The 14697-nt window shown below is 34.8% G+C and overlaps 1 long non-coding RNA gene across 1 annotated transcript; it reads left to right on the top strand.

Annotated features, from left to right (window-relative positions):
• The first annotated feature begins 7161 nt into the window (after positions 1-7161).
• Positions 7162-14299, top strand: LOC115292799. Its single transcript, XR_003909139.1, has 3 exons — positions 7162-7266; positions 7370-7404; positions 14205-14299. It is a non-coding gene; the product is annotated as an uncharacterized LOC115292799 (long non-coding RNA).
• Positions 14300-14697: the final 398 nt, after the last annotated feature.

The raw sequence follows: 14697 nt of genomic DNA, 5'->3' as shown, positions 1-14697 counted from the left end.
CTAATATATTGAACTGTTGCTTGATGCTATGTGAGGGAGACATTAAAATTGCAGTGAGTATTTTTAATCTACTCTCAGTCTTCTAACATTCAACACTGGGAGCTGTATCACTACAGGCAATTATAAAAACTGCTTCTAACTGCCCAATTCTAACGACATGACTGTCATTTCTGCTACTTTGCCCAGACTAAATGACCCCAATTCAGAATATCCTGATGTTCTCATGACATTTCTAAGATTCGAGTTGTTTTTTTAAGCATAAGATTTATTAAGGTATAATTTACATATAGTATAATTCACTCATTTTAGCGTACAGTTCTATGAGTTTTGATAAATGCAGAGCATTGTGCAACTGTCGCTAAAATCAAGATATAGAATTGGCTCCACCACAGCATAAAATTTCTTGTGCTTACTTGTAGTCAACTTTTTCTCCCACTTTCAGCTCCTGGAAAACACTGATCTATTTTTTTTTCCTGTCTTTTAGAATAGTACCATACATTATATGGCCTTTTGAGTCTGGCTTTTTTCATTTAGCATAATATATTTGATATTCATCTGTATTGCTGAGGTATTAGTAGTTTATTCCTTTTAGCCTAGAGTTTATTTTTTAATTTTTAAAAATATTTTATTTATTTTTGAGAGAGAGAGAGAGAGAGAGAGAGACAGCATGAGCAGGGGAGGGTCAGAGAGAGAGGGAGACACAGAATCTGAAGACAAGTTCCAGGCTCTGAGCTAGCTGTCAGTACAGAGCCCGATGCAGGGCTTGAACCCACCAACTGTGAGATCATGACCTGAACTTAACCGACTGAGCCACCCAGGCGCCCCTAGCCTAGAATTTAAAGGACACAATCAGCAACTGTCTCTTATCCAAACTCTGTTAAAGCTGATTTATAAGTTGGGGGAGTTCATAAATACCTACTTTCAATTCCTGAGCATAACATCTGTCTGTTCCTCTTGAAATTCACAAGGAGAATAAAAATTTAGGAAAAGCAATAAATTAAACTAATTAAGCAAACCAAATTTCAAGAATCTAGATGTGTAAGTTCTGTACTTTTCAAGTTAAAAATAATATCTTTATAGGTTTAGACTGGTGAATATACAGCCTATAAGAAGGGTCTGGGTCTGCCAGGAATGGTGTATTCTTTGCATTCTTTCAGGAAAAGTTTAGGTTAGATGAATGAAAATTAAACATTTATCAGAGTAATTGTTGCTCTAATAAATATCAAAAGAATTAATTATCCACCATTCTTTACCAAGTATTACCCTTATTTTATTCCTAAATCCCATATTATCTAGTTACAAGTGTTTATAATCTCAGTCATATGATAATATTTTATTAAACTTAAATATGACCTCACCTTTTAATGTTAACAAATAGACAGTAGAGTTTCGGCTCTAACACTACATGCATGTATCTTCTTTCCAATTGTGTTTTATTTTTATTGATCTCATTACATCACGTATGTGATATTAAAACATATTTCATTCCTACTAATTGTAGTGAGGTTATTCAAATGCATTAGCCAGACTATATTTGAACTAAAAAGGTGCATTGTCTTATATGTTAATGGAATTTTAGACATTTTTTATGCTTTCTGTGTTGTGGAATTAATTATAGGATTATAAAGCTTTTATTCTCCTCAGAAGCAAGATCTTATTATTTAAGTGAAGAACTCAAAGAGCTCAAGTAGAAAAAGATAGGATATTTTAAAAGGAAATGTATAGATAAGAATTTTTCTACCATGGTGACATAGACCAGAAAACAAACCCTTTGAATCATCCCATCCCACAGTAGTATCAAACCATTTTGTAAAAGCATCTTTCCCTTTTTGTGCCCTTGCTGACAAGCCTTGTGTATTTTATTTGTATGCAAGTGAATGGCAGTTTATTGTGTCCCAGAGGACTGGGTATTAATGATCATTTGCTTCCTGCTGCGGGGCCTGTCATAATTTTGTAGGCAGAAGAGTGACAGCAGTAACGGCCAATCAGTATGCTAATACTGCCCGAGAATGGATAGTTACTCCATATTAACCAAGGTTTTTTGTTTTTGTTTTTGTTTTGGCCAAATCCTTAGGTAATTTTCATTTGAAAATGCAATATTTGGTAGCATTGTGAATTACTAGATGGAGCCAGTTGAAGAAATCATGTATTTCTTTTGTGTGACAGTCAGACTTCTGTCTCAGCAGGTGTCTTCTAGGAAAAAAAAAAAGACTTCTAATGTGAAAGCCCATTTTGGTCAGCAAGAGTCAATCACTAAAACATTCAGCAATTTGTTATATCAATATCTTAACATGAAGAATTCTACGCAGCATACAAAAATTAAATATAGTCCCTGACAACTAGATAGAAGGCAGAATATTTTTAAAAAGTTAGTTGAAATCCAAATGTAAAAAATCCTGCGGATTTATACAGTGTGATGTCATTTATTTTTCTCTTTATTGTTCTATTTGTTTCTTCAGTTTTCATGACATCTTTTTTTTTAAGGGAAAAGATATGCCTAAAAAGGATAGCTTTTAATGAATGAATTGTATATAAACATGAAAAATTTTTCTTAGCCATTTTATAACATACAACCTTTTGACTCAGAAAAACAAGAGTTTCTGAGAAAGAGATCTGAGTGTTGGCACGGCGCAGGAACGCATGATTACAGAGGGGATTAGTGGATTAAGGTATAGACAGTTGGTGGCCTTAAGGCTACAGATAAAATGAGCTTCACTTCTCTCCATGAAATCACATTTTATTCTTACCCGCACACAAACAATGCCAGCTATGTAAACTAATAAACAGAATGATTTTCAGAAACACTATTTTCACTTAAATATGTTCATCATAGGAAACAAAACAATAATAAAAAACAATAACAATTTCACATATGCATATATCTGCATGAGATACAAGGTAATATCATTTAACATCACAGATATGTTTGAGAACCTCTGATTTACCCCTGGAGCTGGTGAAAGAGTTCTTTTCTAGATAATAAGGCCTGAGCTTAGTTATTTCAAAACATAAACTTGTTAAACTATAGTGATGATCTATGCTTTTGCCAGAATAAAATATTTAATATATTTTAATAAAAATTACATAGATATTATATCAAATGCAATTTTACTTTTTGGAAGACAGAGAAACCTTGTTTGCTGCCTGCTGTTTTTTTTATATATGCAAATCTTTATACATTACAGAACAACCTAGCTGCTTTCTACAGTCCCATAAATGTTTTGCTGTTTTATGAGATGTTTGTAATAAATGTGATTGATGATTTTTTTCACAATTGCCTATTAGAAGTACACTATTTTGTGATTAAATACTTAGAGATAACTCAATTCCAAGTTGTGAGATTACAGGCTATGAATTGATATGGATGCCAAAATACATGTTTAATCTACTATTTAAATTTACTTATATGTTTAGTTTGGATGGAGTATTTTTCCTAGTTTACAAAGATTTTGCATTTCAATCAATTGCAGACCCATCTAAAAATACTGCTAGTGTGGCTTCGGGCAGGGAAATAGCTTTAAGCTGCACACACATATAGTCACAAGGGTGAATAGCTATTATATTGGAGTGCATCCAAGAAATCAGCTATTCTGTTTACACTTACTGCCTCTTCAAATTTATGTGTACCTCAAGCAAACATACTGTAAATTGATTTTAATACTAAAAATTGTTGACCTCGGTATTACAGTGTGACTATTTTTCATGTTCTTATCTTTCAAAAATCTAAAATTTAAATAAACATTGATAATAATCTACTATAATTTCAAACTATAGCTTTCCTCTTTAAGATTTAAAGAGCCCATTGGCTTAATGTCAACTCATGGAAATATAAAAATGAAGTCTTATACTAAAGGCTTTTAAAATTGGAATGGTCTACTGTAGGCTACAATTAGAATAAACTCCTGAGGTATCTTCTGAGTTAGTCTGGAAACAGAGTTGGTCACGTGTCCAAGCCTTCACTCTAGGTTGGACTTATAAGAGAATAAGTAAAGATGCATTTTGGACTATTCTTGTTTTAGATGGAGAAAGAAATGTCATATTTATCCAAGTATTTGCTAAAGTCTAATTTTACCATTTAGGCTTATGAGGTATTTCAAAATTTGTTCTCCCTTTAATTTACCCTGAAATGGAGACATTGTTCTGGACCATGGCTAAACCCAACAGCATCTTCGGGATTTTCCTTTGGGTTACACTTTTTTGAATTTCATACACTAGGCTTAAGAAGGCAGGACTAAAAATGCCTTCCATTTATGTTTGTGATTCAACATAGAAACCACATTGGAACACTGAGGAAAGGAGGTGCGGGGCAAGAAACAAGGCAGATGATGGTCTTTGCATCAAGATATCTTCAAATGAGTGTGGCCACTGGGTTTGGACTCCAGTTTGCTTGTTTGTTTGATAGAAATTACTTTTTTTTCCATAGATAAGAATAACTTTTTCCAGTTTTATTGAGATATAATTGACATATAGTATAAGTTTAAGGTATACAGCGTGATCGCTTGATACACTTATATAATGTGAAATGTTCACCAGCATAAGGTTAGTTAATGCATCCTTTCCCAATTACCATTTTGTTATTGTTGTTATGGTGAGAATGTTAAATCTTTACTCTCACAACTACTTCACATATACAATTCAGTATGGCAGTAATAAGTTTCACTTCCACATGTACTCAGCTGTTTTGCATTAATCTTCTTTTAAGTTACTAAGCAGGCATGTCAGCAGCAACAACAGATACTTGCAAAGAATTTCATGTTAACTAACATTTCTTTTTAGAAATAGAAGATCATGCCCTTTGCTTCTATATTTACTAAGAGGATGCCCTTATACGTTATCATGGAAGAAGAGCTACTAGTCAGCTAGTATGTCCTTTGCTCACCATAATTATTTATTCAAGATAATGTAATGCTAATGGCAACAACTCTGCTTGGATTTGAAGCCTGTTCAGTCATTAACTAGCTGAGTAACTATAGCAAGTTACTTAACCTCTCGAGGTATCAGTATCTTCATTTACCATCCAGTAAAATAGTACATTCTACATTTTAGGATTATTTTGAAGATGAAAGTAGCATGCATATCTAGAATTTAAAGCAATGTCTCTCATCTATTATATGCTATGTAAACATTTGCTATTAATGGTACTATAATTCATTTATTCAGTCACTCATTTATTCACTGAATCTATCCAACTTTCTACTATATTACTAATGCATTCTGGCACTAAGCTAAGCACCTTTGCAGAGGATTCTGAAGTATATACACTGGATGGTAAATGCCACTGAAGAATCAATTGTCTGGTGGGAGAATTAATACAGGTGCCAATCTGTAACACAGGGTTCAGTGTGGTAGGTGCTCAGACCCTATTGTGAGTGTCTAGAGGAACAAAAACAAACTACAGTTTGTTATGTCATAATGTCAGGCTCTATGCTAGGCACTTTATATATATCATCTCATTAATCCAGGTCCTAGATGGGACAAAGATTTTGTGTGGTAAATGATGATTAGTAGGTCAAAAAGAATTGGTTGGGTTTGCATCTAAAGAGACGGGAGAAAACCATATTTGGAGAAGGGTGGATACATTGTAACACACAGGCGGGGACAGTAAAAGACCAAACAGCTCTGTTTGGTGAGAACAGAATTTGCAAGGAAGGAATAGAGGCTGTGCCATCACTCATGGCATCACACATTATAGAATAATGTAAAGGAGACATACTCGCATATCAGCAGTGTAAATTGGATTAACACAGTAGAAAATATGACAATAAATATATAAAATACAATGGTATAGGTATTTTTATATAATATGTTTGGTTATAAATATTTTCTACCAAACTAGGTGTTGGGAAAGCACTTAATAACTTTATCTTTTTTAAATTAAAATTTTAAATGTTTGTTTATTTTTTGAGAAAGAGATTGACAGAGCATGAGCAGGGCTTGGAGCAGAGAGAGAGAGAGGGAGACACAGAGCCCAAAGCAGACTCCAGGCTCAAGCTGTCCAATCAGAGCCTGACTTGGGACTCAAACTCATGAACCGTGAGATCATGTCCGAACCACCCAGGCCTCCCTCTGATATTTAAAATTTTAAATTATTTTTATTATTAAACATTGTTTATTGTTTATTTTTATTTTTGAGAGAGCGAGCTTGAGCAGGACAGAGCAGAGAGAGAAGGGGATATAGGAGTCAAAGAAGATTCTGTGTTGACAGTAGCAAGCCTAATGATGTGGGACTCAAACTCTTGAATCACAAGATCATGACCTGAGCCAAAGTTGGCCGCTCAGCTGACTGAGCCACTCAGTTGCCCCTAAAAGTTTGACTTAAAAAAAAAACTTTTTGTTAGGTTTTCGTTGGAAACAATTCTCCATTAATATTTCATATATCTACCTTGTCTGGGCAAAGACAGGATAGTAAACATCAGAGACATCTGTCTTCCTAGACATGGTCCAGGGTAGTAAAGATAGAGAACATCTCCTCCCCATCTCCAGGAAATATTTGCTTATTACCCAGAGTGAACCTAAGATTCTTCTTTCTCTGGGCAGGGGGGGCGGTGGAGGAAGTTGGGAAAATCATTAGCAGTCCTACATACCGTCAATTTTTACATTTTAGGGGGTAATGTTACCCACTGTATGTGCAAGCATCATCTGGCCCCTAATACATTGTGTTCTGGAGATTGGGGTTTGGGAAAGAGACACAAAATATTATTCTGATTGCTTCCTTTTCTTTTAGTAATAAACTGTTTTTGACTCTGACCCATAGGTTTTATGTTTTCTGTATATAAAATATGTTAGCTTGCCATATATATGGCCTTATATATACATACACATGCAGAGATACACACATATATATATTATACATATGAAGATGATCTGTTGGCTTATAAGTAGGGTACATTTTTAGACTTTTCATAGTTTCTAACTCTAACAGTTCTTATGACAAAGTCTATGTTATCTATTGTCTCAATCCATCTCCTTCCCCAAACCTGCCTAGTTTGTGTTTTCTATCCCCTTGCTCCAGATGCAGCCATGTAATGAAACATTACCAGTGGAAGACACAACAGAAATACTATACCATTTCTGTGCTAAAAAACTTAAGAACAGATAAGTCTTATCTATGTACTGTTTCTCTTCCTTCCCATAGACCCTGGAAACTCTGTTGAAGATGGAAGCATCTCAAGATGAAAGGAAGCTGTGTCCTGACTGATCCTGAGTGTGGGGGGGAGGGGCCAGACTCCCTCTGACAACCATTTTGGATTATGATAGTATCAAGCAGTAAGCGTCAATATGCTAAAATCTTGGAATTTGTTATAGAAGTTAACTTCTTCTGACTTTGAAGATCTGATTTAAAAAAAAATCTCATTGATCTTCTTTGCAGAGCACTAGAGAATAGATTCGTTTTTCTGTCAACTGGTAAGTAAAGAGAAAGGGCCACACATATGTTACTTTTATGCACCAAGTGTACTTTACGGTAACTAAATAGTTAATGAAGAAAAGTTCCTGTTTTAGATGGAATATTAATGATAGATTTAGAAAATTAAATGATATTATTAAAGTATAGTTAATTTTTTAGAGATATTGTAATATATTTAAAAATAGTCCCTATGCTTAGCAATAAATATTGAAATATTCATAGATGGAAAAGAAAACAATTTATTATAGTGAGTTTCTTATATATAAATACATCTAAAAAAGCTTATACACACAAATGTATATACATGTATAAGCATATATTAGTTTCAGGAATGCAATGTGTTTCAATATTAAGAAATATATTTTTAAAAAAAGAAAAGGTGGAAATTATCAAAACTTACTTGAGGAGAAAATAAAACTTAGAAAAATTACCTATGGAAAGCTTAGAAAAACAATTAAAAATGCCCAATTTAAAAAATTAATGTTACCAAGACTGTCTGGTATCAGATATGATGGAAATATCCCCAATTCATTTAATAAAGTCATTATTACCTTTATACTGATACTTGAGCAGCTGGTAAAAAAAGAAAACAAGCACAAAATCTATAGACCAATCTCATTAATATAGGCACAAAAATTCTAAATAAACTTCTGAAAAGTCAAGACTAAGTATGGTAAAACAAATATACATTGCACACATTAGAATTTATATCAGGGAATTCAAAAATCATTTAAGTGTTATTCAGCCCTCAAAAGGAATGAAATCTTGCCATTTGCAATGATGTAGATGGAGCTAGTAAGTATTATGGTAATGAAATAAGTTAGAGAAAGACAAATGCCATATTATTTCACTCATATGTGGAATTTAAGGAACAAAACCAATGAGCAAACAAGAGAGAGAGAGAGAAACCAATAAACAGACTCTTAACTATAGAGAACAAAATGATGGTTACTGGAGGGCGGTGGGCAGGGTGGCAGTTGAGGAATTGGGGGGGGGTGCATATTGTGAGGAGATCTGGGATTCTTCACCGAAACTAATGGTACACTGTATGTTAACTAACTAGAACTTAAATAAAAACTTGGAAAAAAACAAGTGCATGTGTAGAAGCATCAAAAGAAAAAATTTTAAATATCAGGAAATCTTTCAACCTTATCTGTAATATCATTCAGTCAGTGGAAGAAAACCATATGATCCTTATTGATATGTACTGAAAAATCATTTGATAAACTCAGAGATCATTCCAAATTAAAATTGCTCATAAAAAAAGGCAAAAGAAGCCAACTCCTGAAACATCAGAGATTACTAAAGTCCCTAACAAGCATCATTGTAAATAGTAGAACATTAAAGCTATTTTATATATATATATATATATATATATCTTTTTTATTTTTTATAGTTTGTTGTCAAATTGGTTTCCATAGAAAACCTAGTGCTCATCCCAACAAGTGCCCTCCATACTCATCACCACCCTGCCCCTCTTCTCCACCTCCACCAGCCCTTAGTTTGTTCTCAGTATTCAGGAGTCTCTCATGGTTTGCCACCCTCCCTCTCCCCAACTATTTTTCCCCCTTCCTCTCTCCCATGATCCTTTGTTAAGTTTCTCCTGTTCCACTTATAAGTGAAAACATGGTATCTGTCCTTCTCTGCCTGACTTATTTTGCTTAGCATAACACCCTTGAGTTCCATCCATGTTGTTACAAATGGCCAGATTTCATTCTTTCTCATTGACATGTAGTATTCCACTGTATAGATAAATCACATCTTTTTGATCCATTCATCAGTTGATGGACATTTAGGCTCTTTCCATGATTTGGCTATTGTTGACAGCGCTGCTATGAACGTTGGGGTACATGTGCCCCTATGCATCAGCACGCCTGTATCCTTAAAGCTATTTCTATTAAAACCAGGAACAACACCCTAATGGCCACATTTTCCCTTATTATTCAATACTGTTTAGAAGTTTTAGTAAATACAGTGCAATAGGAAAATAATGTAAATGTTGGATCTAGAAATACATACCAGTACACATGGGTCCTTTATATATGATAAAATAGATTTTTTCAGTTTGGTAAGATACAGATGATTTATTCACTAAATTGCAGTCATAAAATTGACTATCCATCTGGGATGAAAAACAAATCTAGATAGATTCAAATGTAAATACATAAATAAAATAAATATTTTATAAAAAATTTAGAAGACATCAAACAGGAACATGAAATGGTTCTCTCTCTGGGCAGCAACCCCCCCCCCCCTGAATTACAGTAATAAAGTTATACCACTTTATGCACTTCATATTGGGAAAATTAAATCAAGATAACACCTGCTGCTTGTAGGGATGTAGTATTCTCACACCTTGCTGATGGAAATGTGAATTGTTGCAGCCCTCTTGAAAAACAAATAGATTGTTGTACTAAGAAATATGCCTCCACACTACAACACACGTATACCAAATAAATTAAAGTACAACTATAAAAGTATTTTTTTTCTTATAAGCATGTCTATTGTAACAGTTTTTCTGGTGAAAAGTAGTAAAAAGTGACTGGTCATGAAGGCAGTGGAGAATGGCTGACTGAATGTTACTATAATAATGGCATGATATTCATACTATGGTGTATGTACCATCCATATTATTACATAGCATTAAAAGAAGGAGGTAATTTCATTATTAAATGAGAAAATTATAAAACTGGGCAGTGGAAAACACATGATCCTATTTGTATAACAAAATGACAAAGATATGTATTATAATTATCTATACTATCTATTTCTATTATGTATTTAGGTCACTGTTTTTCATTATATAAAGACCGCATAAGGTATGAAAACGTACACAGTAGGTTTTTAAAACTGGTTGTCTAGACTCTAATCGTCTTGAAAAATGATGTATAGAGGAGAGGGTAAAGGAACAGAGTAAGAATGAGACTAAGAATAAGGGGGAGAGGGAAGAGGAGACGATGTATATGGTGCTTGAAAAGATACATGAATCAATCATGACAATGTTAATAATGATTACCTTACAGTAGTGGGTATTCTAATGACTTTTACTTCTTTAGATTATTTATGTGGATATGTTTTTCTCGTAATCGGGGGGACTCAGCAATGTCATTCATGGAGAAAGGAAAGCACAACAAAACTTAGCAAAAAGTCCTGTTTGAGAAATGTTTGAACAAAAACTACATTTTAGGATGGAGACCTAAAACTGAAAGCCCGAGGAGCCAGGTGTGGGTAACCTTCTCTAAACAATGACTGGGGAAAGGTAGCAAGGTCCCAAGACTCACTAAACAAGTAGCTAGGTATTTCCAGGAGAAAGACATAAGATTATCAGATCTTGATGCCATTATATTTTACCTGACATCTCATTGTCATTCGGCACAGCTAAACTTCCCATGTGTGTCATTCCACAGTAAAACAATATGCTGCTCATGTTCACATGTGCCTGCTATTCAGCGGGAGCTGTATTTCTCCTCGTTATTTCTCTCTGGCATTTTAGTAGTAGTTAATTATCTTGTGGTCTAGACCAAAGTGAAACCAAAAAAAATCCCGTTTCTTAGATCACAGAACAGAAGTTCATATCCTGATATGATGAAATCACAAAGATAAATAGTAAATTCAGGGCTGCTCACTGTGCAGAGTCTCCAGTAGCACTTTTACCTCTGAATTCATCTTCCACACTACAATATATTCCTTCCTTCCTTCTCTTCGTTGTTTGTTCTTCAGCTAAACTTTGGAGAAGGCTAATCAGTTTCATTAATTAAATCTCCAGTCCAGATTTCTCCTTTGAGCTCCGTAAGTCTTTAGTCACAATTTTACATGCCATCTATTCTTGAATATCCCAATACACCAAAAACCCAAACAATGACCTCCCAGTCCATGACCTACTCCCAAATTTTGGCTTTTTCTAGGATTCCTCCCAGTTTCAGTAAGTAGTATCACCAATTGAACAGGCTAAAAGCTTGGAGTTATCCTTGACACAATTTTTGTCACCCTCCCACACATTCAGTTCCTCAGCAGTTTTCTTCGTTTCTTCACTTAAACATCTCTCAGATGAATCCATTTCTAGCCCATCTGCACTTTCAGCACAGCGTTCTCATCCACATTACGACAGCCTCTTGCCTGCACTATTGTAACAGACACCTAGCTGGTTTCCCCTTCGTTTGGTATACCTCCAAGGTGACGTCCACTTACAACCTGAACAACTCTTTCAAAAGAATCACCTCTGCATAAAATGTTTCAGTGATTTTCACTTATATGTACAATAAAGATCCGAATGCTTCAGTGGCCAGTGGGACGCTGCATATGTTGACCCCCAACTCACTCGTTGCCTCCAGCTTTTGATACTCTCTGCCTCTACTCAGCTTTTCTGACACAGGCTTCTCTTTCTTCTCTGGATGTACTTTCCTGTCTCTGCTTCAAGACTTCTTTCCATGCTATTTCCTTCTTTCCTGGGAACACCTCCTAATCCCTTCTTTGATCCAGATTCTGTTCACATTTCAGATCTCAGGTGAGATGAGACTTCTCTGTGCTTGTAGTTTTTGTAGTTCATATCCCTGTCTAGAGTGTGTATTACTTGGCTAATATTTTCCTCTTCATTCTAGCAGCTATCAGTTCTATGAAGGCAGAGTCTTTGTCCATTTTAAACCACTCTGTCCTTTGTACGTCACGCAGGACCCAACGGAACGGCAGTGCTTAGTACATCTGCTGCACAGATAATTTGGCTGTGGTCTGAAGGCGCCATCTTATAGTTGTATTATGTTCCCCATCTTGAGTACTGAACCCTGGGCCTATTCATCTTTGCAATTTTATTGCTCCCTGCCACCAGTATTTATACTGTGATCTTTGATTATATGTTTCTGTTTTGTGGTTGTATGATTTTGTGACTTTTAAAGACTTCTAAAAGACTTTCTTTTAGAAACATGGGTTATATTTATGTGTTCTATAAATGTATTTTATATATAACCTCTATCCTAAAATAGTTATGAAAGTTAAGCAAGTGTTATATCACATATAGGAACCATGAAATACATAGTAAATGATATTGAAAGAATATGTGCAAATGAATAGAAGTCATCTTTGTTGTCTTGAAGTTTCTGGGGGAAGTTTTATGTATTAGCTATGGCTGCATATTTTATAAAACTAGGATGGGAGGCTTACATTTAGTGAGTAGTCGGTCATACATAATGAACTGAAAGTGCCATCCTAAGAAATCTTTGCAAAAAATTAGCATTTGCTGCATAAACATTATATGTTGAACTAATTATTTTTGTCTCCTTTTAAATCAACAAATGAATGAAATCAGATGAGGACCCATATATATGAAGACTATAAATAACACATTTCTATAGCATTACATATTTTCTTCAAGATTAATTTAAATGTGAGAAAAATGTGTTCTGATAAAAATAAGTTCATTTAGACTTAACTTATTAACTGGGAAAGGCATCAGATCAAATTTACTAGGTCCATTAAGCTTAGGGAATTAAATTTCAGAAATCTGTATTTCTTATTAATAGATTCCAAGAGTAGTATTTAGCAGCCTGTCAGATATGTGCTTATTTATTATGTAAATTGACATTAGAGATTAGAACAAGCAACTAGTTTAAAATAGTTCCTTTTTTGCAGACTCACCGTTTATAATCTAAAATTTTAATAAAGTAGTGCACTACTGAGCATGAGTCCTCTCCAGCTTCAACTATACAAAAACCTCAGACTGTCACTGAGTTGCTCTGTTACCATTCTTGATTCATCAGCTGTATCTTAATTGGCAGGATTGCTCCTGGCTGGTATTACTTACAACGAAGCTACAAATATTTATATTATATTGGTTTCTCACATAAGAACACACAGTGAGTTTTCCTTTTCTGTAGATTTTGTCACACATACAATGAATGCAGAGGAAATTATGCTTATTGGTATATTTTCCAGAAGTCTCTTGATGCATGTTAATGTAACTCTGAGATTGCGAGTAATTAAAATTTTTTTAACGTTTTATTTATTTTTGATACAGAGAGAGACAGAGCATGAGAGGGGGAGGGGCAGAGAGAGAAGGAGACACAGAACCAGAAGCAGGCTCCAGGCTCTGAGCTAGCTGTCAGCACAGAGCCTGACGCGGGGCTCGAACCCACGAACGTGAGATCTGTCCTGAGCCAAAGTCGGAGGCTTAACCGACTGAGCCACCCAGGTGCCCCTGATTGCGAGTAATTAAAATAGCATGCAGATGGAAATTTTATTTATCTTTAAAAATACAGAGACACAGGTAATAAAGTTCCAAAGGCTCTCCTGTCTGTCATGATAACTAGAGAGCACAGGTAGGTAGTAGGACTCAGTCACAACACAGATTATCAGCCCGAGCTCTCTCAGCTCTCACTTCCGTTTTAGGAAGCCAGGGTCTGTACTGTGAAATGCTCAGTGTGGAGTGCTTTGCTATTTTCATAAGAAGCCGTTTGACTTTACATTGACATTATCTCCATTTCACTCATTCTCTCTATCCAGCTCTGGTTACTCATTGTCATTATCTAAAATAATAAGAATTTCCTACCTATTAAATATTGGTAGCTCTTCATTTGCAATGCCTGAGTCCATGAATTTCAAACAACAGTCACCCTGAAGACAACATAATTTTGAAAACAGTAACAGATTTCATAAAATTCTGGCCAATCAGGCTATGTAATTTGGGGCTGTTAAGTGCAATGCAGCTCAAAATAATAAACAAAACCTTTAATCATTAGTGTTTTAAAGCACATCCAGAATTTTGTGGTTTCAGAGGATCTAATTATTTTTTTTCTTATTTGCTATTTAGGTGAAAACCATAAACAGGGTGGAGTGAATTGGTGTACAAAGTTTAGAAATGAAATGCATATGGAATGAAATCTGACAAAGCCTCTTGGTGTTTAATTCAGCCAAATGGTAAGATTTTACCTTTTCTTGAAATTATTGTTTAGAAATGACTCTTCCCTATGGCATGCGAATGAATATTGTTCGACGTTAAAAACAAAGAGACTAAGTGGAGAATATTCAATTTGTCAACCATATCTCTTCTTGCTGCTTTGATGGATGCCCGACCACCATGAGATTGGCCATTCCTAACCCTTGATGGTATCAAGGAGTGTGTGTGTGTGTGTGTCTGTGTCTGTGTGTGTGTAGGGAATGGTTTTAAAGTTTGGTTATAAAGTTTGAAGAATGGTTATAAAGCTTATAGTATGAATTCTGTATAATAAATCATCATGTTTTGCTCAGTGAAAATTTTGTGTAGCAAGAAAAAAAATCAGGATTTAGATATTACCTAAATTGTT

The sequence above is a fragment of the Suricata suricatta genome, chromosome 5 (genome assembly GCF_006229205.1).
Source record: "Suricata suricatta isolate VVHF042 chromosome 5, meerkat_22Aug2017_6uvM2_HiC, whole genome shotgun sequence".
Lineage (NCBI taxonomy): Eukaryota > Metazoa > Chordata > Mammalia > Carnivora > Herpestidae > Suricata > Suricata suricatta.
This window is presented reverse-complemented; position numbering and strand designations above follow the sequence as displayed.